Source organism: Eleutherodactylus coqui, chromosome 2, assembly GCF_035609145.1.
Source record: "Eleutherodactylus coqui strain aEleCoq1 chromosome 2, aEleCoq1.hap1, whole genome shotgun sequence".
Classification (NCBI taxonomy): Eukaryota; Metazoa; Chordata; class Amphibia; order Anura; family Eleutherodactylidae; genus Eleutherodactylus; species Eleutherodactylus coqui.
In genome coordinates this window covers 21,642,483-21,670,113 of record NC_089838.1, presented here as the reverse complement: position 1 = coordinate 21,670,113, position 27,631 = coordinate 21,642,483, and the positions used below count along the sequence as shown (strand labels likewise).

The 27,631-nt window shown below is 43.7% G+C and overlaps 1 protein-coding gene across 6 annotated transcripts in view; it reads right to left on the bottom strand.

Annotated features, from left to right (window-relative positions):
• The window catches only part of SGCD (sarcoglycan delta), a 603,650-nt gene that overhangs the window by 338,932 nt on the left and 237,087 nt on the right, over positions 1–27,631 (bottom strand). For 2 of the 6 annotated variants that reach the window (XM_066590465.1, XM_066590468.1), the window contains exon 3: positions 12,451–12,572. The exons of the other annotated variants lie outside the window; for them this stretch is intronic. The gene's annotated coding sequence lies outside the window, so the exon portion shown is untranslated. The remainder of the gene's footprint in view (positions 1–12,450; positions 12,573–27,631) is intronic. 6 annotated transcript variants of the gene reach the window in all.

Sequence of the window (27,631 nt, the reverse complement as noted above, 5' to 3'; positions counted from 1 at the left end):
GTTATCCTTTCTCCTGTTCATAGAGCATAACTTGAAATTCTGGTACAACCCCAAATAACTGATTAGACTTTACTGATTACTTGCCCTCTATGTGAAGTTTACAATATAGTCAAAAGTAGATGTGTACATATTCTGTATAGATGTAGGGTGGCCCTCCGAATAATTATCTCTGGTGGGCTCAAGAAAACACTCAATGGCTGGGACTGAAAAATCCTCTCGAAGAAACATAAATGTAAAATTCATTGTTTTTAGTTATTTCCCCAGTATCAAATTTATGCTGCATTCAGACGAACGTATATCGAGGGGCGGAGAGGAGGCAGAGAGGGGGCGGGAGCTCAATTTCTGCTCCTGGCTCTTCCATCCTCCCCCCCCCCCCTGCACACGAGGACAACGTATATCGGCTCGGCGTGAAAACCGAGCCGATATACGTTCATCTGAATGCAGCCTTAAAAAAAATTGACCAGAAAGTGTTTTTATGTATCTACAGTATTTAGGAAAAGTGAAGATCTATCAGTTACACACGAAGATTTTTATCATAACTCTTTTGTTTCAATTCAGAGTACATGAAACAGAATATTCCCCCATTTGTGACAAACCCTTCGCAATCAGATTATAATTTTCCTCTGACTGCACAAAACCAATTCTGAATGTCTCGTTATTAGAGTTTCATTTTTAATAGTAATCTACTTAGAAAATCAAAGAACCTGAAATGGTGATACAATAGAGGTAAGAGCACCAGAGAGATTAGTTTTCATATCCTAATAACGTAGCCATGCTCATGTATGATTAATGTAGTCACTAAAATAGCCTGGACTTTATTAACTTCCTTTCCTCCTTGTCCATTTCAATTCCTCCTGCTGAACTAAAGTTTCAACCTTCACAGCATGGCCTGTGTGACACTTTGGATAGGCCGTGGCCTTGCCAACCATCATAAGCTTTTATGATAACCCTTAGATCTCATGCATAAAATGACAAATTCAAATACTTTACTGTGAGAGATGAAATTTTGACTAAAATGTCTGATTCAGATATCTAAAGGGGTTGTCTGGCTTAGAGAAAAAAAATCAAATCACCTATTAGTGTAACGATCCCGGCTGCACATATAATGACAGAACTGGACTTCACCTGTAGCAGTCGCCTTTCCCAAGTACTAATGGTGTCTCCCAGTACTCAGATACACCCAAGATTTAAAGTATCGCTGAATTATGTAGCAACCAGACAGTAATAATATGAAGTACATATCAGTACTGTTAGATAAAAAAGACACAAGAATAGAGACTGACCAATAAATGACAGGAACAGAATGGCGATAGTAATCAGATGATGGCACAAATTGATGATGGTGATATTGAACAGATAATAACAAACTAACAGTAACAAACCCTAAGTTTAGCATTCCCTAAGTATTTCCCTTATCTATCCATGACAATGACCCTAAAACCAGACACCACTGTCCCTGAGTATATCTAAATATATCCCTATAGGTAGGGTAACCCTATCTGAAGCACTGACCCTGACAAACAATGAGAGAGAACTAAGAATCATAGACAAGAAAACAAAACTTAGAACTCTGAACTAGGAAGCAAGACAAAGACAGATGCAAACAGGGAAAATGTAACAACAAACAAGGCTACAAGCAAAGAAGGAATTAGGAATATCCTCAGGAACAAAGCCATACTGGGGAGAAACAGGCTAGGCTAGGAACAAGATACTAGAAGCAAACAAGAAAACTGGCTTTAAATGCACATATCTTATGCTACAAGTAGTAACATACTTTAGACTCCAGGAATATCTAAAGAGATGCTAGTCCATCAGGAACTTCTCCCTAAACAAGCCTAAACTGCAGTAGTGTGGTCAACTGACCCACTCGAATGGATCAGCTGTGAGATAGTAGAATACAATAGCCTCAAGAACAAACTAAAGGTGTTTTCTCATTTGCATTAGGGATTCTGCTTTCCTGCTCCATTTCGAACTGAGCTGACAGCATCGGGTGGACCCCGTTGACTATAATGGGGTATGTCCACTTTCCACCCAGCTGCCTGGTTTCTGGATGGTAGAAAAAGCGCTGCATGCAGGGCTTTTCCTTCCGGTATTTGCAGCCAGATCTGCAACAGAACCTCTGTTCTCCTGGGGATCCCAAAAGTTGTACCTCAGTGATCATACATTTATCAACAATTCTGTGAATATTGTTCGTGAGCCAGCCGCTTTAAAAATATATATAATAACTGAGTCATATGCCATTGTTTATAGACTAGGCAACTAATTAGAGTGAATACACATTGTAAGTAAAGGCTCATTTACACGCAAAGACAATCTTTCAAACGATTGAAAGATTGACATTTCCAGGGATCATAATAGAAACTAATGTCTATTAGCAGATTATTATCTTCATTTGCTTGTAAATGAGCCTCCAGCAGCTGTTTGCAAATCCCAGCATGTGGTCTGGACTTTGCATTCAGCTGCATTGTCTTCGCAGGGGCTGCCATGGGCTGTCAGCTAAATACAATGTAATCAGCTGCTCCCGTGGAGAACACAACACAGCGTGCGGTCCCTGCTATTTCTTTCTGGCTGAAGGATGGATTTTATGCTTACCTAAAAATCATCGTTCAGCCGAAGAATGAAAGATGGAAGCGTATACAACGCCACGATTGTTGCTCAAAAGCCATTGTTTGAACGAATTTTGAGCAATAATCGTTGCATGTAAATGGGGCTTAAGTAAAGGGCTCAATTAGCTGATCTGAGGGTGTCGCTGTGCTGCGGCTCCCTTCAATCAGCTGTAATGAGTGGGGAAACTTGGTAAAAAGAGTTCAATTTCCCTGCAGCGCCATCACAGGGAAAACTAGGTATTACACAAAGACTGTAACATTTGGTCCACCCTTCTTAAAGACTTGCCCGGTTCTCCCGAATAAGAGACAGAAGACACTCTATTTTGTTCTGGTTAATAGATGTAGGTCCCTCTATTAACCAGCTGCAAGCTGCAATTCTTTTTCACGCAACATCGCAGGAGTGAAAACATTGTGAATGAGAATGAAGCCATTAAAATTCATTGGTTTCATAATCATGCATTTTCACTCACTCTCGCAGTGTGAGAAAATCGTCAGATTTTCTCGCCAGTGTAAAGGCACCCTAAGGTAGCGTTGAGGCAAGAGTGTTCCTTATGCCTATATTCTATTTGAAGTTAAATGGGTTGTCCGGCTATAAACTATTGATGGCCTGTGCTTGGGCCCCCTACAGATCAGCTATTCACAAGGCTGGTGCACTCATGTTGTGAAATGAATTCTGTAGGAAGCAGACAGCTCCATTCTTAGTGTAGTGGACAGACTTCGCATTGCAGGTAAAGTTCACAGTTCGGTTTCCGAGTCCGTTCAAAAATGCACCCTTCACGATGTGGTTGTGAAGTGGTTAACTAATGAAAGAAAAGTTAAATACATAAGACATCTCCTTTAAGATAACAACTTATAAAGGCAGTAGTACCTAAAAGTAGATGGTAAGCAGTAAGGTTGCCGATCGCTGTGTTTTTTCTACAAGCCATGAAATATTTGATCATTAGGTGCCCAGACAGGCCCATAATGACCTCATTTTTCACAAACCACCATTGAAAGAATAGGTTAGAACTAGATAGTGCTATGTAAGATCATTTAAGCAGTCAGTAATGCAGATAGTCAAAATAAACAGCCCTGGCATGGTTGACGCACTTAAAGGGATCCCCACGTTTTGCATGCCATTGATCACCAACATCAAATACGGACTAGATGCTATCGGGCACACGCTGAAAAATTTCCATCCAGGCATTGTGTGATAACGCAGAAACAAAGATTTAGCAAAGCCCAAGAATAATGAGCAACCTGACCCAATGTGCTGAATGATTCACACGTTTACAAATCCCTGAACGGCGGCAATGAATCAGAAGAAAATTGCAGATCTTAATCACAGACACAAAACTACAGTCACTAAATAGGGCTCGGTTTTAGTATTTATTTCGGAAGACTATTTATTGCCCTAGCCGAGAAATGAAGCACGCATCTCTCGTCTCTACCACTCCCCCCTTTCTCCAGTAGTGTACCCCTGCCAATCTCCGCATTTATACCGAGGTACAGAGCAGTCAAGAATATAAATGGTCTGCAGAGACAACAAGGTACATTTCTCTAAATGGCAAGCTGATCTTTGAAAGGTGCGCACCTTCTTGGCTGTTCTTTATAAGCCCTTTCACAGAGCTTGGGATAGACACACTTCCCGGAGACAGTGACAAATGGACCCCGGTGCCACGCTAACACACTACATAAATACTTTTACACTATGTCTCGGGTGTCTGCTAAATTGTCAAGATTTGTTCTGCTCAAAGTGAAGTGTAATGATTCAATAGCATCAGTCGAAAAGACCAAATTAATTCCGTATGGCGTAACAAAGCCTTGTAGGATTCCTCCTATCTAGAATAGATGGAAGATAGTCACCGGTTTCATAAAAGACTTCTTCTGCCATTATGTCTATTCCGATGGGGCATATTGAAAATGGTATGATTATCTGTATTACTTATCTTTTTCTTTTAGCCAAGTAGCAATGTCTATCATCACCTTTCAGTTGATGTAGGTATAATGGTAATGATCCTCTGTCTCTGTCTTTCCGCTGTCAGAATGGATGTCACTAATTTCATTCTTAATGGAAAAATAATCTTGAAAGGTGGAAGAGATCATTTGTACAAGTTGCTGGTGACAGATCTGGACAAAAAAATTTTCAAGTACCCAGAAAGTTTTCTTTACTAACTATGGTATTTTTTTTTTTAACAAAAATCTGATTAATTTGACAAAACGGAAATAGAATAAAGTAATGAGGTTAATGTAATGCCAAGTCTCATTACTAGTTCATCCGGTTCACCGAACTTTTGCGAAAGTCTCGATTTGGTCTTAATTAGTTCGGATAGAACTAGAAGTTCACCAAAATACCTAAAATCGGTGTATAACACTGTCTAAGAGCATAAAAGTCCCGTATAGCACTCTGAGAAAGTATTATACAGGGCTCTTAGAGAGTTTTATACAGCTGTGCTTAAGACTAGTGTTGAGTGAACCGAAACAGTAGAACCCTGTTTCGGATAGAACTTTGCTCAAAGCTCAGTTCGGGTTAGGTTTAGCAAAATTTGACCCAAAACAAGCTTCTACTGGTTCAGTTTGCTCAACACTAGTCATTACCCATGCGCTTTCTTCATCTTAGCTCAGTGCAATTCAGCCCTAACCTAAGCCAGACTGATTGCTACAAACTTGCTGCTTTAACAACCCTATCTAAACCATTTAAAAGTTTATCCGTAGCTACTAGACTGTTTAAAATGATGGGACTGTGACAGCAGTCCAGCCATACAACTTGGTGTATGTGGTCAAACAAATTGTCATGTCTGTCTGATGGGATCTGTGGTACTACAGATGATCTGCAGCTTTCCTGCTCAGGTATGGGGGATTGTGCTGGCTGGGTGTGTGTGCCTCCAGTCAGCCAATCACTCCAGGTCAGTACACATAAAGCTGTCTTCCCAGGTGTGGGTGTGTGGTCAGCTTTCTCTGTTCTCATTCTCTCTCTGTGTGTGGTGTGAGCAGGTTCTATGTGTGGTGAGTGCAAGAAAGGTTTGTGTTTTGTGTTTGTTTGGTTGTGTTGCTGGACTCCTGGTTAGTGTAGGGACTAGCAGTATAGCTAGAAGTCGTGAAGTGGCCTGCTAGCTTCCATATTTTGATCAAAATGTCAACTAATACCTGGCATTTATAGCATTTACATCTGCTAGTAGTGTTTGCATTTTGGCTGCTGTATGGTGTGATTATGGCTCTGCCTGTCTTTTTACCCTGTCCAGTTTTCCCTGTCGGTGGTGGCATGTTTGTGTCCTATGCAGGGTGTTTGGGTTCCTAGGAGCAGTTAGGGCCTAGATCCGATGACCGCTGGGCCGCCCTTTATTAAGGCGATGTCCCTGCTCCGCTAGGTCTGTCATTTACCCTAGTAGTAGATAGGGAGAGGTGCTAATATGTGGTAATTGCATCTGGTGTTCCTAATCATTCTGGTTCACGTTTCTGCTTACTTGCCCACACAAACGTAACACAAATCTTTCAAAATTTTTGGGGTAGTTATAGTTCGTCGGAAACATGGTCACATGCATTTCCTTCACTAACTGTAGTGTTGCTAACATGTCCTGTTTGGTGGTAAAAGAGAATAACGCAGAAATGTGATGAAAAACTTGTACTTTGGGTCGAACTGTTTATTAAAAGTTGTGAAGCAATCAATCAGACGAGCGTGATGTGGTAACAACCTGTGCGCCCCATTACTACATAACTTTATGTGCTCCATATCAGAGGAGCACACGAAAACAGATGAGTAGAATTGCACCCCTGTCCTTGAGGTTGCTAGTGGCACTATGACCTCTACCTGTCTGGCCCATACTCCTCCTATATTTCCATGACAAACATTTATCACCTGTCCACAGGATACCAGATAAATAACTAATTGGTAGGCGTCCAAGCATCGGGACCCCACCAATCTCTACAATTGATGTCTTAAGACCCTTGATCTTAACATTTGAATGGACTGATGGTTACACATGTGCCCTCCCACTCAATTTAATGTCCATGGGAAGACATTATTTAGCTATCTTCATTAGTCCCATAGAGATGAATGGAATAGAAGCATTCACGTATAACCACTGCTCCATTGACCTGGGGAGACTTGGGACCCTCTTGTCATGATGGTGAAGGTTTGACCGTTGAAACCCCAAAATGATTAAACACTTATCACCTATTCTGTGGATGGGCAATAATGTGTTATGGTGGGCAACCCCTTTAAAGTATACACTGGTACACTTTACCCATTAGACAAGTCCTTATGAAGTATTTCCTCTAAGCGCAACGTGTTGTCTTGTTGCCTAAGGGTAAACAGTCTAACTAAATGTTTGCTGGCATCCAGCAGGGAAGGAGTCATAATTTCTGAGACTGAGCACTGTAGATTTTCATCCGTGTGTTGGAAATATATTCCGAATTTACAGTGGATATAAAAAGTCTACACGCCCGTTAAAATGCCATGTTTTTGTCATGCTAAAAAACCCGACAAAGATCAACCATTTGAGATTTATTTCCCCTTCACCGTTATCCATACAATTCTATTAAAAGCAAACTGAGAAGTTTTAGGATGTAAAAAAAAAAATATATATATTAATGTGGTTGCGTAAATACAAACACCCTAAAACTAATACTTTGTCGATGTACTCTTTGACTTTATGACAGCGTTTAGCCTTTTTCGGTAGGTATCCACCAGCATGGTACATCTTGACTTGGCCATCTTCACCCGTTCTTCTTTGTAAAAGTGCTCCAAATCAATTAGATTGTGAGGGCACCTCATGCGTAGCGCCCTCTTCAGGTCAACCCACAGATCTTCAATGGGATTCAGGTCACGTTGTTCTTCTTCTGGTGAAGCCATTCTTTTGTTGACTTGGAGATCTGATTTGGCTTGTTGTTGTGCTGAAAGGTAAAATTCTGCTTCATCTTTTTAGTAGAAGCCTGAAAGTTTTGTGCCAAATGGCTGATATTTGGAACTGAAGTCTCCTTCTCTTGACTGATACCCTTCAACAATCAGACCCCTTTGATGTGTTGTAAGATCTTCACGGGTCAACTAAGAAAATGTCAGGAAAATCCTCCTAGAAGAGCTGAATTTTATATGGGGTAAATCAGAACACTTTACATAAGGGCAGTGGAGTGCTGACTACAATGTAATATGACTTTAGATGAGATTGGCTAATGCTGAACACGACTACACCCAAGGGCGTAACTATAGAGGGTGCAGGGGATGCGGTTGCACCCGGGCCCAGGAGCCTTAGGGGGCCCATAAGGCCTCTCTTCTCCATATAGGGAGCCCAGTACTATGAGTAAAGCATTATAGTTGGGGGCCCTGTTACAGGTTTTGCATTGGCGCCCAGAAGCTTCAAGTTATGTCTCTGTGCAGCATGGTTTAGGTATGGGTACGGGTACAGATACAGATAGAGGGGGGGGGGGGGGGCCCAGCTCACCTTTTGCATCAGGGCCCCTGAGCCTTTAGTTACGCCCCTGACTACACCCCCAAATATAATAGGATGTTCACTGTTATCTAATCACATTATTTTCAGGGTTTTTTTCCGTTTGTTTTAATGTGATTGTACAGATAACGGGTCACATCGACGGTGGAAATAAATCTGAAATGATTCATTAGTGTCAGATTTTTTTAACATGACAGAACCATGGCATTTTAGCAGGGGTGTGTAGACTTTTTATATCTACTGCATCATCCGAGATTTTAATTATTGGTACTGTGTCACTTGTCAGCCATATAATAAACACATCTATTCTCACTACTTTAATATAAAACACGCTGATCTGTCTTGAGCCGTGATTTAAACCCCATTGTGACTGCGTTGTTGATATTTTTTCTCCATAATTGCTACGTGGGGAGGACAGAAAAATAAGTAGGACATTTCATACAAACAGCTATTTGCTGTTATAATAGAGCATATTAAAATTAACGCATTACTACACCCTGAGATGTATTGATCTGGAATGTACACAGCTGGCGTAAGAGAACACAGTGATGATTGTCTAGTCGAAATGGATGAAGTCTGTAGTTTTTTTTTTTAAAGCAAACGGCAGTCACAAAAGGAAAACGTGCCGTTAAAGCTATCATAAACTGATGTTTTTGAAAATTTTTGATGGGAATGTTCTTGGTAAAAGAGCAAACATAGGATGTATTGTACAATACACTTCGAGCAGGGGCGTAACTATAGAGGATGCAGGGGATGCGGTTGCACCCGGGCCCAGGAGCCTTAGGGGGCCCATAAGGCCCTCTTATCCATAAAGGGGGCCCAGTTCAATGAATAAAGCATTATAGTTGGGGGCCCTGTTACAGGTTTTGCATTGGGGCCCAGGAGCTTCAAGTTACGCCTCTGACTTTGAGCCATTGATAATAGTAAGTTGCATCTTAAATTGTGCAAATAGTAAATGCTTATACGCAATAATGGTTGCCCTTGTGGCTATGAGACCTGGAGAGAGAGGAACCCAAGTTCAGGTTCGTTCATCAGTCTCTTTGCCAAGCCTATATAACCTGCAGAGGACGGTCCTTCATAGGCAATGCAATATTAATAAGCAAGGGGGAACAGGTCTAGCCATACAATGTCCATTTCCTATAATGAATAGTAAAAAGGAAACAAATCATGCAAATCCTTGTGTAGAGGAATGGAATAATAGGAACCAGAACCATTATGATTTTTGAGTTGAAGCCACAGCACTTCTGTTTGAAAAACTTTTTTCACTACGCAAGCCAAAAAAAAAACATTGGAAAAGAACTAAGCTCCCTAGGCACCATGGGTGCAAACTCTTAGAATCATGTCATTGTCAGAAAATCCTCATCTGGTGTAAAAATATTAGAAAACTAGGTGTTATGCTGGTGATTCCTTTCACCTTCCTCTTCCACTGGCTGTAGCTGTGGGCATCCTCCTGGCCTTAGTCCTTGGTGTGGCAAGGATTTCGTCCTAGCCTCATACTTTGGTGCCTTTCAATCTGCCTGGGTCAGTTTTCATTAAACGGAGACTACTCCTGATGTAATCTTCAGGAGGTTCCTGCAGTTGTCAGATTCCTTTAAAAATGAGGTCAAAGGGTGAAGACCAGGGAACTCTTTGAGCCGCCTTCAAATTCTCATCCACAATAGGGGTTTTCCATAAAAATTGGTACAATTGTTGGAAATCTTGCTAGTGGTAGTACCATTCCAATCAAAGACTGGATTTAATATGTTCGGTTACAAATTTCCAGATCAGAAAAAAAGTGGTTTGAGCACTCCAAGGAGCACAGCGGCCATTTAGCTTTATTAATTGGCGGATGTCCTACTGGCCGCACCATGGCCGTCTTCACACTCGCCTATAATTATGATTTCATCCAATGTTTATTATAAGCAAAACTTTTCAAAAACACCACTTTAACAAGCGAAAAAATAGTGAAATTAAAGAAAAGGAGACGACTAAGTGGAAGATTACAAAACTTGGCAGAAATACAGAGGACAAGCCAAGGTATGCACTTTTGTAAATTGCAGCACTAAATGTTGGCGAAATTTCAAGACATTAAAGGTTAAAATCTGCCTTTCAGAGCGTGCACTGAGCAATTTCTGGGATATTCAAGACTAGCATTCGGAATCGTGTTGAACCAGTCTGATATCTGTGCCATTATGGGGGTTAGTGAGCAGAGTAAGTGCTGCGTACATAAGAAATTGGGGGAATATGGTCTCATCTCTAGTGGCAGTCACAACTAGCTAGCCTGCTAATACAGTTCTGCACTTGGGACAGTCAGGGCTTATTCCATTGGAGGTTCATATCTCAGTACCTGCTGAGATAAACAAGTGGTTTTAAAGGAAATTCTCCAGGTTTTAAGAAATATGACTCATTCAGCAAATGGAAAACCAGCACTTATTTTGGCAAACTGTCATAAACATTCACCCCCCCCCCCCCTCTTACTCAATTTTAAAAAATTATATATTTTTTGGTTTTCTGTTTAAGAAACAAGGAAGAAACTTTGTTTGTGATCGAAGATGTGAAATATATTTACATTTCGCTTCCTAGTAGTTGGTCCAACCATGGCACATGACACATGGCAAGACTAACAAGGTTGATGCTTAGAACATTAACAATCCCACCTCTATACTAGAGATGAGCGAACGTACTCGGTAAGGCCGATTTCGCAATCGAGCACCGCAATTTTTGAGTACTTCACTACTAGGGTGAAAAGATTCGGGGGTCGCCGGGGGGCTGGGCATGGCGTGGTGGAGCGGGGGGTAGCAGCGCGGAACAGGTGGGAGCTCCCTCTCTCTCCCTCTCCCCCCCCCCACTCCCCTCTGCAACCCCCCGTTCACCCACAGCACCCCCGAGTACTTTTCACCCGAGTAGTGAAGTACTCGAAAATCGCTGTGCTCGATTGCGAAATCGGCCTTACCAAGTATGTTCGCTCATCTCTACTCTATACAGTATCAGGGCACTTTTACATGGGTGAAATTATTCTGCCAGGTCAGAGTAGAATTTGCCACTGCAGAAATCTGCATCAAAATCCACATAGCTAAATGTGGATTTTGATGCAAAATTGCTGGCAGAATTGAGCCATTTTGAATTCTGTATCAAAATCCACATAGTACCGTGACCACCCAAAGTTAGTAGTAGTTCCAAATATCAAAGGGGTTTTGTCATTAAAAAAAATCTATATTCATGTATTCTTTCCCAGGCAGACTCCTTAAGGCATCTGCTCCTCCTGACCTTGTCCAGTCCCCCTCTTCCCCCTGGCTCACCTCACCTCCAGCCGGCTGACTTGTTATGAAGCCTGTATTCCTCACATTCTTCTTCCTGCAGGTCAGTGAAGGTCAGGTCACTGTGACGTAGTGTTCACTGGCTAGGAAGGAATGCCGATCTATTGCAGAGACCCCATGCATGAGCAGTCTCTGCAGTAGCTCGGCACTCCCTGCCAGACTGTGATTTAGTGACGTAACATACATTGCCGGGCAGGAAGAAGAATGCCTGTGAATGTGCGTAACATCACAGGAAGCAGAAGAATCAGCCAACTGGAGGTGAGGTGACCCCGGGGGACTGCTGGAGACAGAAGCAGATCAGGGAGGAGAAGATAAGGTAAGAAGACTGCCTGGGGAGAAATAGGTAAAGAATTATTTTTTTTAATGACAGAACCATGAGATCTATGAGTAGTAGAAAAAGTTTTGGAACCTTTATATTTGATTATTAAAGGGGTGGTACAGCTCTGAAAGACTGATGACCTATCTTCAGGATAGGTCATAAATAGCTGATCGGCAGCCTGTGATCCCAGCAAATCATCTGTTCACTGGGCTGTTGTCGTAGTGTTCAGAGCTGGAAGCTGACCGCTATGTACATTGTGCAGTATCCAACTGTGGTATTGTAGGCAGAGTTCCCATTCATTCAATGGAAGCTGTGCCTGAAATACCATATTGGGCCACTGCTCCCGGCTTCATACATCAGAATCGAGGCCAAGCAAACAGCTGTTTGACCGGGGTTTCGGGTGGTCAACCCTTGCCAATTAGCTATTGAAGACCTTTACTGAATATAGGTCATCAATGTTTCAGAACTGGACCACCCCTTTAATGATCCTAATAAATTGGTTCCAAAATATTTAGTACTACTCATAGCTCTCTGTAGGTTCCATTGATTTAGTGGAGAGAAGACCACCAATATAACGCCATCAGTCTGCGGTACATGAGCCCAGAAACCCAATGGTCTAGGGCAACTGCAGAAGTCTGATGTCTATCTCTCCATTTTCCAGATGGCCCCACACATATGTAGCTTCTTCTCCATTCACATCAATAGGTCCCAGAACCCTACAGATGTGACATTCTGGCGTGAGTGATGGACATGTTACAGTATGTCATCGTAGGAATAACCTGTGCATATAAAGTTCTCCAACTTACCAATACAACTTCTCTTAAGATATGTTCTCTGTCCTGATCTTGGCCTCGTATTAATCCTATTATTGGAGTTAACTGGTCAATGGAGTCTCTGGGGACAGTCTACTTCTGTTCAGCCAAAGTCCCTGTGAAAAGCATTGCGGGTGTTATGTTTGTGTGGGGTGCAATTCCGACAATCTTCACGGACGTCACCAACACTTCAAACCTTGACTCAATTAATGTCCGCAATGGACCAAAGAACATGACTTACGATACCAGGATGTGGGAACACCAAAATAGAAGTAGGAACACTCTCCCTAACCAACTTCGTAGGGAGATCGTCCCGATAGGAACGGCTCCACGTCTTGAACCTGGAAGACCATTTCATGGCTCTTTTAACCCCATAATACAGCTTGTCTAAAGCACAGAATCTAATAATGCTCCTTATTGCTTATCCCTCTCTATAAGGCTTTTCCTAAAGTCATCTTCTTCCCAATACGTATTTCCCAAATTCCTACTGTGAATCACAGAATTGAAATAAAAAAGTCAAAATTTGAAATAACAGGCTCTACTTTTTATGGTATCTGCGGTGTGCATGATTGACTATGATTTGCTCAGAGATACGTGTGTATTATAATGAATCATGCATCTATTGATAGTAGTAAGGAAGAATTTCCTCCTACTGGGTCCACGGTGAAATTTTGTTCCTTATCTGCCAAAAGTTTTGTTGAAGGATGTATTAAACAGCCTTTGATCACTAGAGCTCTTCTTGGTGACACTGATGGAGCTGGGCAGGTGGCAAGCTTGTCACACCATGCCAGGTAAGATGGATCAGTGTATGATGCAGAGTGACAGTCAATGCCAGCTTCACCGCAACATCAGGAAGCATGGACAGTTCATCAATTTAAAGTCAAGAAGAAGAAATGCATTGTTCTAGCCATTCCAGGCTGGGGAGAGGTTGATTGTACTATTGTTTAATATAGTCGCTTACAGAAAGTCCAGAAAAAGAGTATCTGCCCCCATAGTCCCTTGTACAGATGTGTTCTTCCTTAAAGGGGTTTTCCAAACCCCAAAAATTAAATTAACATCTGGTATTATAGAACAAAAAAAAAATTTGGTTCCCCACCTTCCAGAATCGCAGCTCTGGTGTTTTCCATCGGTCTTTGTTTCTGACACTGTAGTGATGATGTATCCAACTAACTACATGACCACTGCAGCCAATCACTGATCTGAGCAGTCAAATGGGTACTTGGGTATGCCAGGGCTTCAGCACCAGAAAACAAAAGGTAGGGAGCACCGTCACAGCAATGGTTACCCCTTTTCAATAGGACCCCTTGGGGTTTATTGTGCCAGATGATGTCGCAGGAAATCACATGACTGCTGCTGCCAATGAGAGGTAACACAATCACATTCTTGAACTCCTGGCATCATGGCGCTCTGATGCCAGGAGAACGGGCAGAGATGCTGCAGCCTCTTATTGGCTGCAGCGATCCCCCAATTTCCTGTGACATCATTGTCATAATAAACCCTAGCGGGCTGAAAAGCTGGATCCCCACGTCTGCGGAAGGCTAAGTATCTCTCTGTTAATTATTTTACCCCGGGGGGTCCTATTCGATATTGTGCAATTAGGAATGCATAGTTGTTGCTGTTTACTGAAATAGCATGACTCTTGTTATTAGGCTATGTCTAGAATTGCATTTCAGATACATTCAAGTGGATGAGGTTAAGCTGCAATACCAAGCACAGCCTTATAACAAGAGGGGCGCTGTTTCAGTGATAAAGAAGTAATGTTTTCCTTATCTTATCACAGCTCTTCTCAGAATTTCTACCTTTTTCCAAGCTCTGGACTTGAGGCGGATCGTTCTTTTAACAGTGAATTAAGATTTTATAAGTACTCATTTGTATTCTGGAGAGTAAGACATCATACTGTCTTAGGGCAGTAATTGAAACTCCTCTCGTGACACACGGCAAGGAAGGAAAAACTTGGCTTCTTTGTTACCTGTGAAGCACACGTGAACACGTCAGTGCAGAGAATGGAGCATGCAGAGATGTGCCGGCTAAGGATTTTTTTGAATGCAGCCAAAAACTTTTTTTTTTCACTGCTGTGCGTTCAGAAAAACCAGTCTGCAATATTCAGGTTTGTAGTGTTCACACGGATAGGAAAATAGTTCTAAATGACACGAGCAGCTTGTTACATGAGTGACAGATGGGGTTAGATGGAGGTACAATAGGCCCACACAAGGTAGTAGGTGTAACAGTAATCGATACAAATTGGTCTTTCTTCTTATAAATTATTCTATGGGTTATTGTAACTTTGCTTAGACTTGTGAGCTGCAAATAGGAACGGCTTCTAGGCAGAAATCTATCTGACATATCTGAATTGCTGGGCAAAAATATCTTCAGGGTTAAAGGGGTTGTCCCGCGAAACAAAGTGGGTCTATACACTTCTGTATGGCCATATTAATGCACTTTGTAATGTACATTGTGCATTAATTATGAGCCATACAGAAGTTATTCACTTACCTGTTCCGTTGCTGGCGTCCTCGTCTCCATGGTGCCGTCTAATTTTCAGCGTCTAATCGCCCGATTAGACACGCTTGCGCAGTCCGGTCTTCTTCTTTTCTGAATGGGGCCGCTCGTGCCGGAGAGCGGCTCCTCGCAGCTCCGCCCCGTCACGTGCCGATTCCAGCCAATCAGGAGGCTGGAATCGGCAATGGACCGCACAGAAGACCTGCGGTCCACGGAGGGAGAAGATCCTGGCGGCCATCTTCACAAGGTAAGTAAGAAGTCACCGGAGTGCGGGGATTTAGGTAAGCACTATCCGTTTTTGTTTTTTTTAACCCCTGCATCGGGTTTGTCTCGCGCCGAACGGGGGGGCTATTGAAAAAAAAAAACCCGTTTCGGCGCGGGACAACCCCTTTAAGACATTACTATATATGGTTGGAGATACTCGCTTGCTCATAAGATTAATAAGTTCATGCACCATATATGATCCTTTAGGATGATTCACCGATACAAATGTTATATATTGTCAACTATGGATTGGATAACTGTAGGGTGCCGTCTGACACTAATTGGTTAATGAACTTCTTCATTTGTCTTTAAAGATAAAAAAAAAGGGAAGTTTTTAGCTCCGAAGAGCTGCGATCCAACACACTTCTGCGTTGTGTCCAAGTTCTTCTCCAGTGCGCCGTACAGATAATTAGACATACCTGATTGATAAGATTACAATACCCTTTGAGTATTACCCAAATTGAACCAAACATACTAACATGGGTATAGGAGTGTAGGGCAGGAGTTGCACCTTGGCATCAATGCCGAAAGGAGCTCAAAGGAAGCTCTGCCACGCGAGAGGACACTACTATTACAAGTGGCATATGGTAAGTGGAGGGTCCTATTACACGCACTGCATTGTAGACCAGACGAGGAACATGAAGTTACTCATCAGAGACCACCAAAGGAAACCGCCCTGTGAGCTGAATCCAAAGCTGCATAGAATATTTGTTTTCCCCTTTAGTTGCATCTGATACAAGGGGCGTAACTATAGGGGATGCAGGGGGTGCGGTTGCACCCGGGCCCAGGAGCCTTAGGGGGCCCATAAGGCCTCTCTTCTCCATATAGGGAGCCCAGTACTATGAGTAAAGCATTATAGTTGGGGGCCCTGTTACAAGTTTTGCATCAGGGCCCGGGAGCTTCAAGTTACGCCTCTGATCTGATACTCTGCACTCATTGAACCACAAGTTATGTTATTATTAGGTATTAATTAGTGATTAATGGCTTAATGGAGATACAAAACATTGGGTTTAGAAGGGGTTGTATTGCTGCTGGACCTCATAGTGCCATTATCATGCAAAAGCACAAGCCTCTTGGATATTCTTCCACATTGACTTTTGTGCTGACAAGCCTACATGGCAAGACTAAGAAACCTGACCTTCATAGTTATCATTACATCTTTAACCCCTTCGTCTACAGCCTTTTTTAGGCCTCATAGACCAAGCGATTTTTTATTATTGCGTTGCAAGAGCCATAACTTCTTGCCATAGCTGTACGGGGGTTTGTTTGTTTTTTTGGACATGCTACATATTTTAATGGCACCACTCTGGGATACATATAATGTATTGTTTAACTTTTATGTATTTATTTTTTGGTGGTGGTGGGAGGGGGGTGGGAGATCGAAAAAAGAGTGAATGTAGACCCTCCAAGCTCACCCCACTGGGAGTAAGAGATGGATAAAGAATTTGAGAGTAGAGGAGAGATGGACTGCAGGGGAAAGCAAAGCAGTGGGTTATTAGTGAATTCAGTGAGGATGGGTCACTACTGCTGGATACATAGGAGTCACTGCACTGTATTTTGCTCTTGGGAAACCGGAAACACAACAGAGGATGACAAGTCTCAGTAGAGACCAGTCTCTAGGACAGAAGTACAGTGTGAACACCTAAGAACTGCTCAGACAGAACTTAAACTTCTGAGTGGTTGGGCACCATCACTTTGAGTTTGGAACTGTTACTGCCTTCATCTGTCCTGCTGTGCACTGAGGGTGCTGCCAACGCAAAGCGGAGCACCCTTCGCTAGTAAGGGAGGCTGCATTAGGTAACTCTAAGAATTGAGGGGACTCAATTTTGTTTTCTTCACTTTGCTAAGGACAACATACAAGGACTAATCAAAGAGAGCTTATATTGTTCTGTTTGAACAATGCACTGTTAGATGACTAAAGTTTGGTTTACACGGAGCGATGATCACTCAAAGATCGCTCAAACGACAGTTTGAGTGACAGCTTTGAGCGATCATTATGCATAAAGTATTAAGTAGCTACTCTGCTACTTAAATACCAATTAGGTGTGCAAATGAAGCCTTCCCGAAATGCAGTTAACATCCGGAGGCTATTATCTGCGCTCAGATCCTTTGTTCTCCACGGGAAAACAATGCTATCAGCACACCCTGTGGAGAACTGCTGATAAGAGTGAAGGATGATTTTTAGGTTAGCTTGAATTTAACGATCAGCTAACAGTGCCCTGAGTCAATACCATTTCCACCTCAGTTTGTAGGTCATCTGGCCAGCATTGAACTGTTGCTCCTTTCGCTAGTCAACGTCCCCTTTCCACGCCATTGAAGACAAATTTGCCTCAATCCTAGGTGCAGTTGCATTTCTTGTACTCTGTGCATCTGCCGAAGTACCCAACAAGCAGTGTCTTAAAGCAGGAACCCAATTTTTCAAATAATAAATTACCTAAATTAGCCATGCTTGGCCAACTTTGAAATTCTACATAGAACCATCTTTATAGGACAGAATCTGCAGTGTGATTAAAAAAAATTAGGGCAAAGAACTTTCACGGGTAACTAACTTCAAAAGAGGAATGATACTGTTAAGTTTCCTTTCTGACCTCGTGCCTGCTGTCCACATTGGCTCTCAAACTGTGGCATGTCTCAATGGCATCAATGAGTGGAAGTACTTAGTAGAAACACCCAACTGTTCAAATGGATTATAGAGTGTTTTTCAAAAGGCAGTCGGAACTCGCCGTCCGTCCTCTTGCAGTGAGATTATCTTGCCCCGCTCTGAAGTGCAATACCACCACGTCTTTCTAATGCACTTTGAGCTACATACAGAGAGAATGAGCGTGAGAGGTCGAGAGAAAGCATCGCCTCATAGGATATTGAAAAAAAGCCCAAATTTATTACAAGCCCTCCATTCAAAACAAGGTTATCTGCTGTTCTTTTTCATTAAAAATAGGAGATGTCATGACACGTACAAAAGAATAGCTTCTTCAAGTAGCCGACTCTTGATGAGAGAGCTACGGGGTAATAACATTTAATCAGATCCTAAACGCAATAATGATGAACACAGGGGTTGATTTGTGATGGAACGGATGTAAGCCGGGCCGCTAGGTAAAGCAGTTGCAATCTCTTAAAAGCTTTGAAAGTAAACAGCAGTGCTTCATTTAGTCGGAACGTCGCTAAAATGTTTAGGCATAGAGTGTAGAATCATCGGAGAACTAACTAGACCTCATTACCAGCACTATAAAAGTTGCTCCTGCACAAAGGCCCCCATGCAGACACTCATTTAAGTAGCACTCGGGGAGCACTTTCCTGTGACATTTTATATTAACCACTGAAGCCTGGAATATATTTTAAGGGTCTCGAATTTCAGGTCATGGTAAATCATAAAAATGACTTGACTTCCGATACAACAGTCAATTAATGTCTTAGAGACCAGCCAGTTTCCAGTTTTTTTTCTTCTTTGCATTTTTTTATCCCCGTGTTCCAAGAGGTATAACTTTTTTATTTTTCCATCAACAGAGCCATATGAGGCGGGCGGGGAGGAACGGAGGGGAGATCTCTCTCTCCCTCTCTCCCACACGCTCCCTGCCGCAACTCACCCGTTACCCGCGCCGGCAACCGATTCTTTAGAGACAAGCGGGGAGATACTCGGCTAAGGCACTACTCGCTCGAGTAATGTGCCTTAGCGAGTATACTCACTCATCTCTACTAAGAACCTTTCCCAAGCAAGTCCATGGATAGATGTGCTTGAGAAAGGTTCTTAGTTCGGGCTTGTTTTAGTCGTTTAAGATGTGTTTTAGTTCCCGTTATGCGGCTGTGATTTTTGCGGCCGCATAACGGGCTGAAACAAAGCCATTGATTTGAATGGTTTAGTTTCCATTATTGGGATTCTCGCACGTTAACACTACGCCTGAGAAAAGATAGGACTTGCCCTATCTTTCTCGTACGTTGCTAAAACTTTGTGCGACAAAGATAGGGCAAGAAAACATAAATTAGGGACAGCGCTCCACCAATCTCGGCACAGCAGTATATAAAGATAAAAAAGGACTTACCCGGTGCTAGTAGGATAACCACTAGAGATGAGCGAGTAGTGCCTTAGCTGAGTGTCTTCCCGCTCGTTTCTAAAGATTCGGGAGCCGGCATGGGTGACAGGTGAGTTGCGGCGGGGAGCGGCGGGGAGCAGGGGGGGGGGGGAGCGGAGGGGAGAGAGAAAGAGAGAGATCTCCCCTCCGTTCCTCCCCGCCCGCCGCCGGCCCCCGAATCTTTAGAGACGAGCGGGGAGATACTCGACTAAGGCACCACTCGCTCAAGTAATGTGCCTTAGCGAGTATACTCGCTCATCTCTAATTACCATCTGTGGTTTAACCCCCCAATCTCCTCCAAGTCCTAGTAGATGTATATCAAAATAAAGCAGGATCCATTTGTCGCTCCCTTTAATCCTGAACCAACAGGAGAGCCGCCTAGCAAATTGTGCCCTCTTATAAAGTGGCCCTAAAAAATACAGTAAAACTAAATAAAAAAGAGCTCGGCGCTCCAAAAGGGAAGACGCCAGAACACCTTCCGTAATACCAATTACAGTTTTAATCTCGATGTAGTACAACGCGTTTCATCGCTAAAAACTGCGACTTCCACAAGCACAATAACACATTAAAATGTAACAATTTTTAGCGACGAAACCCGTTGCACTACATCGAGATTAAAACTATTTGGTATTACGGAAGGTGTTCTGGCGTCTTCCCTTTTTGAGCGCCGAGCTCTTTTTTATTTAGTTTCATAGATAGGGCAGGTCCTGTATTCCTGCTTTTTTTAAAAACTTGTTTGAATAGTCCGGAAAAAAAAAACAATCCCGGATTCATACAGTAAAACGAGCGTATTAGAGTATGCGCCCATTTGATTTTGCCCTGAGGCTGTATTTACAGAGGCATGTTTCAAAATGCATCACAATAGCAGGAAAAAACACTGGTTTAGGCCTCCTTCCCACGGACGGATTTCCGCCGCATACTACGCGGCGGAAATCCGCTGCGTTGCCCGCAGCTATTTGGTTCTATTGAACTTAATAGCACAATGCGTACGGCGCGAAATTCCACCGGGGGAATTCCGCACCGTAAGTTCACCCGTCCTCACCCGCGGCATGCTCTATTTGCCGCGGGTGTACGTGCGGACGGCTTCCATTGCAGTCAATGGAAGCCGTCCGTCACGCTATCGTCTGCTGTAGCACAGCCAATACCAATTGTGTTAATTTATTTTATTGTTTTGGTTTTTTATGTGAAAACTTGGAAAAGGGGTTTTCTTTTTACTTTTACTTTGAAATTTTTTTTTTTACAATTTTTCAAACGTATGTTTACTTGTCTAAAAGTAGTTTAACTCGACTCTCAACACATTAGGAGAATGTTTTGCGCCAAAGTTTATATGCTCTTTCAATGATTTTTCCATGGCTTTTGTTGTGTTACGATAACAGTAGCGTTTCAATGGCTTACAGGGCCGCTTTGGCGAAAACACATTATTCTATTCTTGGAGCGCTGGCCTGATTGTCCATTTCACTCTAGATGTCTCTTATAATAGCAGTCACTTCCATGCAGTGCTGACTCCTCTTTCATGCTTATTAGGCACCACGTTGATGTTGCAATTTGACCCTGCTTTCTCTTTCAGTATTCTGTGCTATTAATCCCATAATGCATCAGCACAACATCACATGACCATCGCTGCTTGTTGGGAGGACACTATAATTATCATTACCTTCTACATTCATCTAAATAAGATACAAACCATAAGTATACAGTCAGGAGCATAAGCTATGATCCCCTTTATTCTAAGGCTGCCTACACGCAAGTGTTTTATCGCGGCACCCTTGCCGCGATAAAACGCTGGCTGAAAATCGCGACCACCTGATGCATTGGGTTCCAATTAGAGATGAGCGAACCTACTCGGTTCCGGTGTTTTTGAACTCGAGCACCGCTTTTTCCGAGTAACTCACTACTCGGACAAAAAGATTTGGGGGGTGCTGGGAGCAGGGGGTGGCGTGGTGGAGCAGGGGGTAGCAGTGGGGAACAGGGGGGAGCTCTCTCTCTCCCGCCCCCCTCCCCTATGCAACCCCCCGCTCACCCCTGGCGCCCCCGGAATCTTTTCGTCCGAGTAGTGAGTTACTTGGAAAAAGCGGTGCTCGAGTTCAAAAACACCGGAACCGATCTCTAGTTCCAATGCTTTCATTCAGATGGGCGATTTTGCGTAAAAACGGCCATCCAGAAAAAGATAGCGCACACGGAGCGCATACCGTTCGGAAAAGATAGGTCTAGACCTATCTTCCGGATGGAATACGCCAGCCGGTCCCAGAAACTCCTACGGGAGCTGCCAGAAAAAGGAGGTGGGAGGAAGTTTAGAAGCGTCTCTGCTAAACTCCCTCCCCCTCTACGCCTCTTGCCGGCTGTTGGCAAAGGGTGCGGGACAGATGAGGAGTTTACCACACCAGCTTTGCTAAGCTCCCGCCCCGTCTCATCCCCTCCCATTGCTGGCAGCTAGCAAGGGGTGAAGAGGGGGGGGGGGGGGGAGTTTAGCAGACTAGCTCCCGCCCCATCCCCTCCATTAGCCGGTATCCCCCCGACTGACGGTATCCCAGGCTGCGGTGTATATGTGCCGAAGCCCCGGCCATCTGATAGGTCGACAAAATGGGAGATGCCTCTTATTCATGCAAGAAAAAAAATGCTAGATTTTACATTTAGGACTGCGGCAGGGACAATATTTAATTCTACCAGCCAGGTAATTCTTCAGCTCCAGTCATTCCCTTCTTTATTGGATATTACAGATGTAATTTGGAAAACTTGTATCCATTGTGAAGCAAGGAAATAAGCAAAAAGCTTAGAGTTATCGCCGATGTAGAAGGGTTTTAATTGGAAGCATCAAGCTGACATAAGTATCAATATCAGTATTTTGGTTGTCCATAAATAATGAGACAAGAAGGTGAGAGGCGCACCGGGTAACATGAAACCTCTTTAAAGAGCAATCAGTCTGCAGATCCATGCTCCACGGAGCTTTCACACAAGCATCAGGATCAGGTTCTGGCTTAATCAGCTCAGAAAGAGAGCAAATTAACTTGTCCTACAAGAAGGAGGGTGTCTGAAGAAACAAAAACAGCCAGCACAAGCAATAGGAAACTCCTGCCACAATCAGTGCTGCAGTACCACCGCCTGCGCGCAGAACACTTCAAGAGGACCCGGCAGCGCTCCTGACTTCCCAGTTTTAGTAAATACTTCTATTAACACATCAAATGGCAATTCAGAAGTATTTTGTTCTTATAACTCAGAATTGTGGTCTGACACTGTCTAATCAGTGGTCGCCGGATCAGACCGTGTAAGGATATGGCTAATTGATAATGCGAGTAGTAACACCCAGTTGCAGGGGCGTAACTATAGAGGGTGCAGAGGATGCGGTTGCACCCGGGCCCAGGAGCCTTAGGGGGCCCATAAGGCCTCTCTTCTCCATATAGGGAGCCCAGTGCTATGAATAAAGCATTATAGTTGGGGGACCCGTTCCAGGTTTTGCATTGAGGCCCAGGAGCTTCATGTTACGCCTCTGCTCTGTTGTCAGTTTTTTCATAAATTTCCAGGGGCGAATAACAAAGAGATTGCAAAATACCTTTAGTTTTGTGTTGTCAACCCCTTTTGGTCCCATAGAGGCATGGGCTGACAAGTGAAAACTGCTAGTACCCAGTGGGCGGTCCTAAACAGAGACAGCCGTGAAAAGCTGAGTAGGACCGCCCACTGGACTCCAAAGCAAGAAGGAATTCATATCCATAGATTTCACGTTATACTGAATCTTGTCCCATAAAGCTATACATCAATCAGTTCGGCTCCTCCTGCTCTATGCCAGCAGGTAAAGCAACAGACTCAATATGAAATGTTCACAAATACTGCAAGAGTAAATTACTCTATAAATGGCTCTCTAATGCCACCTACTTGGATGTTAGCTGCCACGGTCTGTGACCCTTTAACAGACCTTGCAAAATGGCCCAAGGATATAAGTTAAATCTGCGTATTTGCCATAAGGAAAAGCTGTTAAGCGGTTCTCACCCCAGGGTTCTTGTTGGCTGGATGACGTATGGGCCAGGAAGGGTATTGTCTGTGGAGTATGGGGGGGTCTTATAGTCTACACAATGCTCTTTCTGCACTGAAGAACCCTGAAACAGGTGACTGTATATGGGTAGCATCGCTAAACTCTCTCCCCCCGGTCAACGGAATTCCGGGCTGTCTAAATGGGCAAGAAAACGCAAGATTTAGCAATGCCTTGGTCGCAACTTTCTCTCATTTATGCGATTTTTGGCCACAATGCAGGTGGCAGAAAATCGTAAGAGGCCTTAAGGTGCTTTCACACGGAATCATTACCATTCAAAACATTTGCTGGATTATTAACCCTTTCCAATCCACTGTCTGACATGTAAAGACATTCTGATTGAAGGATATACAGCTCCGATGTTGGAAGACGTCCGACAGGGTATTGTTACTGTAGATTACTGGCCGCTCTGTTGTTGAGGGCCTCTCCGGCATGTCCCATACCGCAGTACTGGCTCTAGCCAGCAGATGGCGCCATTGTATAATGGCAGAAAGGGAAAGCCCCCTAGGAAATCCTGAATCCAAAATTGGATTGCAAAGGGTTAAAATGTGAACAATAATCATTCAGTGTGAACATGGCCAACGATTGATCGATAATTCGTTTGCCTATCGTTTATTTCATCCAAGCATAATAATCATCGTTGGCTCGTTCGCTGATCATTCGGTTTAAACACGATCATTCAATCATTCTCATTCACTCGTACAGCAAACTGAATGATCGTGTTCAAAAGAATAAAAGATTTACCTCTGTGTTTAAACTAACCGCCCGAGCGATCTAACAAATCGTGACATCGTTTGCTCATTCACTCGGGCGAACGATATCTCGCTACGTGTAAAAGTACCCTTATTGCAAAGCCTGTTAAAAAGGTCCGACGTTGGCTTAAAGGGAAGCCATCATCCTATAGGTGGCACTGTAGAGACATTTTTCCATCTCCAATTTGCATTCCTTATCACCCAGGGAGCATTGCACGGACTATAAGTCTCCCTATGTAATCATGACGTTCCCACAAAGGGAAACAGTACCCCTCCAGATCTACGAATGTTTTAATGGACTATGAAAGGAAACATCTTGCTTCCAGAACCCACATTATAGTACTTGACATGGAGAAACGGTTTTTAGCATGTGTATTCCAAAAAGATGTCATAAAACTCGTCTATCTATGGTTGAGAATAGAATTTAGTGACAAAGAGAACTCAAGATCTGTCCCCCAAGGTCATCGCAGAAGAATAGTGACCTTCCTCCATTATCCTTCACTTTCATAAGATCAACAGCGGTAAATCCAGCTTTTATCATAAAGTAGCTATAGAGGAGCTGAGATCCCGGAGTAAATAATATCTTCTGCTTGTCAGTCAAATGCATCGCAGTCAGGACAAAAGGTATCTGGAAGGAGAGGCTGCAGCAGAGCCGTTACTTACACCTCAAGAAAGACATTTCTTCTTATCAATCCAAATAAATATTTGCAGCTGGAGCTGGAATTAAGCTTCTTAGTGCTCCGGCTGCACCGCACTCAGGAAATGACCTAGTTTGTTGACTCATCCTAAGATATTTGAAGCTGCAAACTAGAGATTGTCTGGTGTATGGTGAGAGTCATCTGCGGCTACGGCGGGCTCCATCACTGGCGGGCTGCTTCTGTAATTCCAGAATGTGATAATGGGAGCAATGCGGCTGGAAAATTAGAGAAACGACTAACGGAGGTTTGATAAATATTGCTTGAGACTAGAGATGAGCGAGTATACTCGCTAAGGCACATTACTCGAGCGAGTAGTGCCTTAGCCGAGTATCTCCCCGCTCATCTCTAAGGATTCGGGGGCCGGCGGGGAGCGGCGGGGGAGAGCGGGGAGGAACAGAGGGGAGATCTCTCTCTCTCCCTCTCTCCCCCCGCTCCCCGCCGCAACTCACCTGTCACCCACCCCAAATCTTTAGAGACGAGCGGGGAGATACTCAGCTAAGGCACTACTCGCTCGAGTAATGTGCCTTAGCGAGTATACTTGCTCATCTCTACTTGAGACATTTTAATTAAGACCCACATTAGAGATGAGCGAGTATACTCGCTAAGGCACATTACTCGAGCGAGTAGTGCCTTAGCTGAGTATCTCCCCGCTCATCTCTAAAGATCCGGGGGCCGGGTGACAGGTGAGTTGCGGCGGGGAGCAGGCGGGGAGAGAGGGAGAGAGAGATCTCCCCTCCGTTCCTCCCCGCTCTCCCCCGCCACTCCCCGCCCCCCGCCGGCCCCCGAATCTTTAGAGACGAGCGGGGAGGTACTCGGCTAAGGCACTACTCGCTCGAATAATGTGCCTTAGCGAGTATACTCGCTCATCTCTAACCCACATCTTAACCCATTAGCAACGCAGACTATTTGGGACCTCCGGACGCAACAATATTTGGGGGATTTTCATCTCTACTTTTCACAAGGTATAACTTTTTTACTTTCCGATGATATGCCCATACAAGTTGTAGTTTTATTGGTACCATTTTTTGAGTATATATGACTTTTATTAATTTTTTTTTTATGGCAGTGCGAAGAACATCATTTGAGCCTTTTTTTTAGTGTTAGGGCTCCTTCACATGAGCGTATTTTACATCAGTATTTTGTGAGCCCAAACCAGGATGGGTCCAAAATACGCAAGAAATTCAAATCTCTCCATTCTTTTTTCTTTCCACTCCTGGTTTTGGCTCACAAAATACACCTGTGTGAAGGAGCCCTTAATGATTCAGCATAAATGAAATGATATTTTTTTTCTGCGGGAAGTTACGATTATGGCACATATTTTTTTAAGTTTTTCTGCTTTTGCATAATAAAAAACCCTTTTTTTGAAAAAAAATGTTATTTTTTGCATCACTGAATTCAAAGTCGCATAACTTTCGAGTTTACATCAACAGAGGTCTATGAGGGCTTGTTTCTTGCGTGATGAGCTGTAGTTTTTGTTTCGTATCATTTAGGGGTACATATGGCTTTTTCATCGCTTTTGGGCTTTATTCACACAAGCGTATATCGGCCGCGCATTGACGTCCAGCTGATATATGCTGTCCATCTGATGCATTGGGAGCCTATGGTAGCTGCTGGAGAAGGGAGGTGGGAGGAAGTTTAGCAGCGTGTCTGCTAAACACCTTCCCTCCTCCTCTGTTTGCAATGGGAGGGGGCCGGGCACACTAGCTCCCTCCCCGTCCCCCCCCTTCCCTTGCAGAGAGCTGGCGAGGGGACAGAAAGCGCTAAACTGTCTTCACCCACCTGACGGCAATCCGGGCTTGGCATATATGTGCCGGGCCTGTCCTGTCTGAACGGGTGCACAAACGACAGATTTGTGCGCCCATTCACGCAGTTTTCGGTCGCTGCGCTCGTGTGAATGAGCCCTTACTGCATTTTTTGGGAAGCAAAATGAACAAAAAAAAACACCCCTGCCCTGAAGACTTGGGAAAATTCTCAGCACCCTGCCAGTGCCGTATAAAAGTGTGTGCTGCGCCACAGGTTCTGGGGCAGCAGCACCAGACAGCAGGGAGCAGCGGCAAAGGGCATGCACAGATTGGAGAAAGTAAGACTGGAGGTCTGCTGTTGGCACTGCCGAAGAAGAGCAGGCTGGGGGGAATGTGCTGCTCTGACATTGAAGAGAAGCTGGGAGTTACACTGTCCCTTTGGCCTGGAGAGTGGGGCAGTTTGCAACAGTCCTGAGCACAGGAGAGCCCATCCGCACTGTCAGGGATGGAGAGGAGCCCTCCCCACTCTAAACAGCTCTGTGCAAGGGTTCGTGTAGATAAAAGCTGCAACCCCCGAACAAAAAAATCGTAAGTGAGGTCGGCCTCAAAGGGACACTGTATGTGCACACACCTGTACAATTGCAAAGGATCAATCATCAGACCAGAACACAAAAGCTGCACTAAGGAGATTGGACTGTTTAGCAAACTTCTGTTGCTCGAGCTTCCGATTATGCACTGAGGTCTTTAACAGGCAGAAGTCTGCGAGCCTTAGATCATAGGGACATTGAGAGTGTATCTTACATGCTATATTTCTAAGACACTGTATTGCTAGTAGTAGAGTTTTAGCGATATTGCCTAGGAAATGTTACTACGTTTTAGCTGATAACACACCATGATGAGAAGGTACACATTCAATAACTTAGCCAATATCTCTCCATTGTTTCTTTTTATTCCTGTATTCTTATATAAATATTACATATCTTGGTTACTCCATCTGCAACATTGTATCCTGTGTTGCTATACCTTTCCCTGCGACAGTTATATACCCTTGTACCCAGAGGCGTAACTTCAAGCTCCTGGGCCCCAATGCAAAACCTGGAATGGGGCCCCCAACTATAATGCTCTATTCATAGTA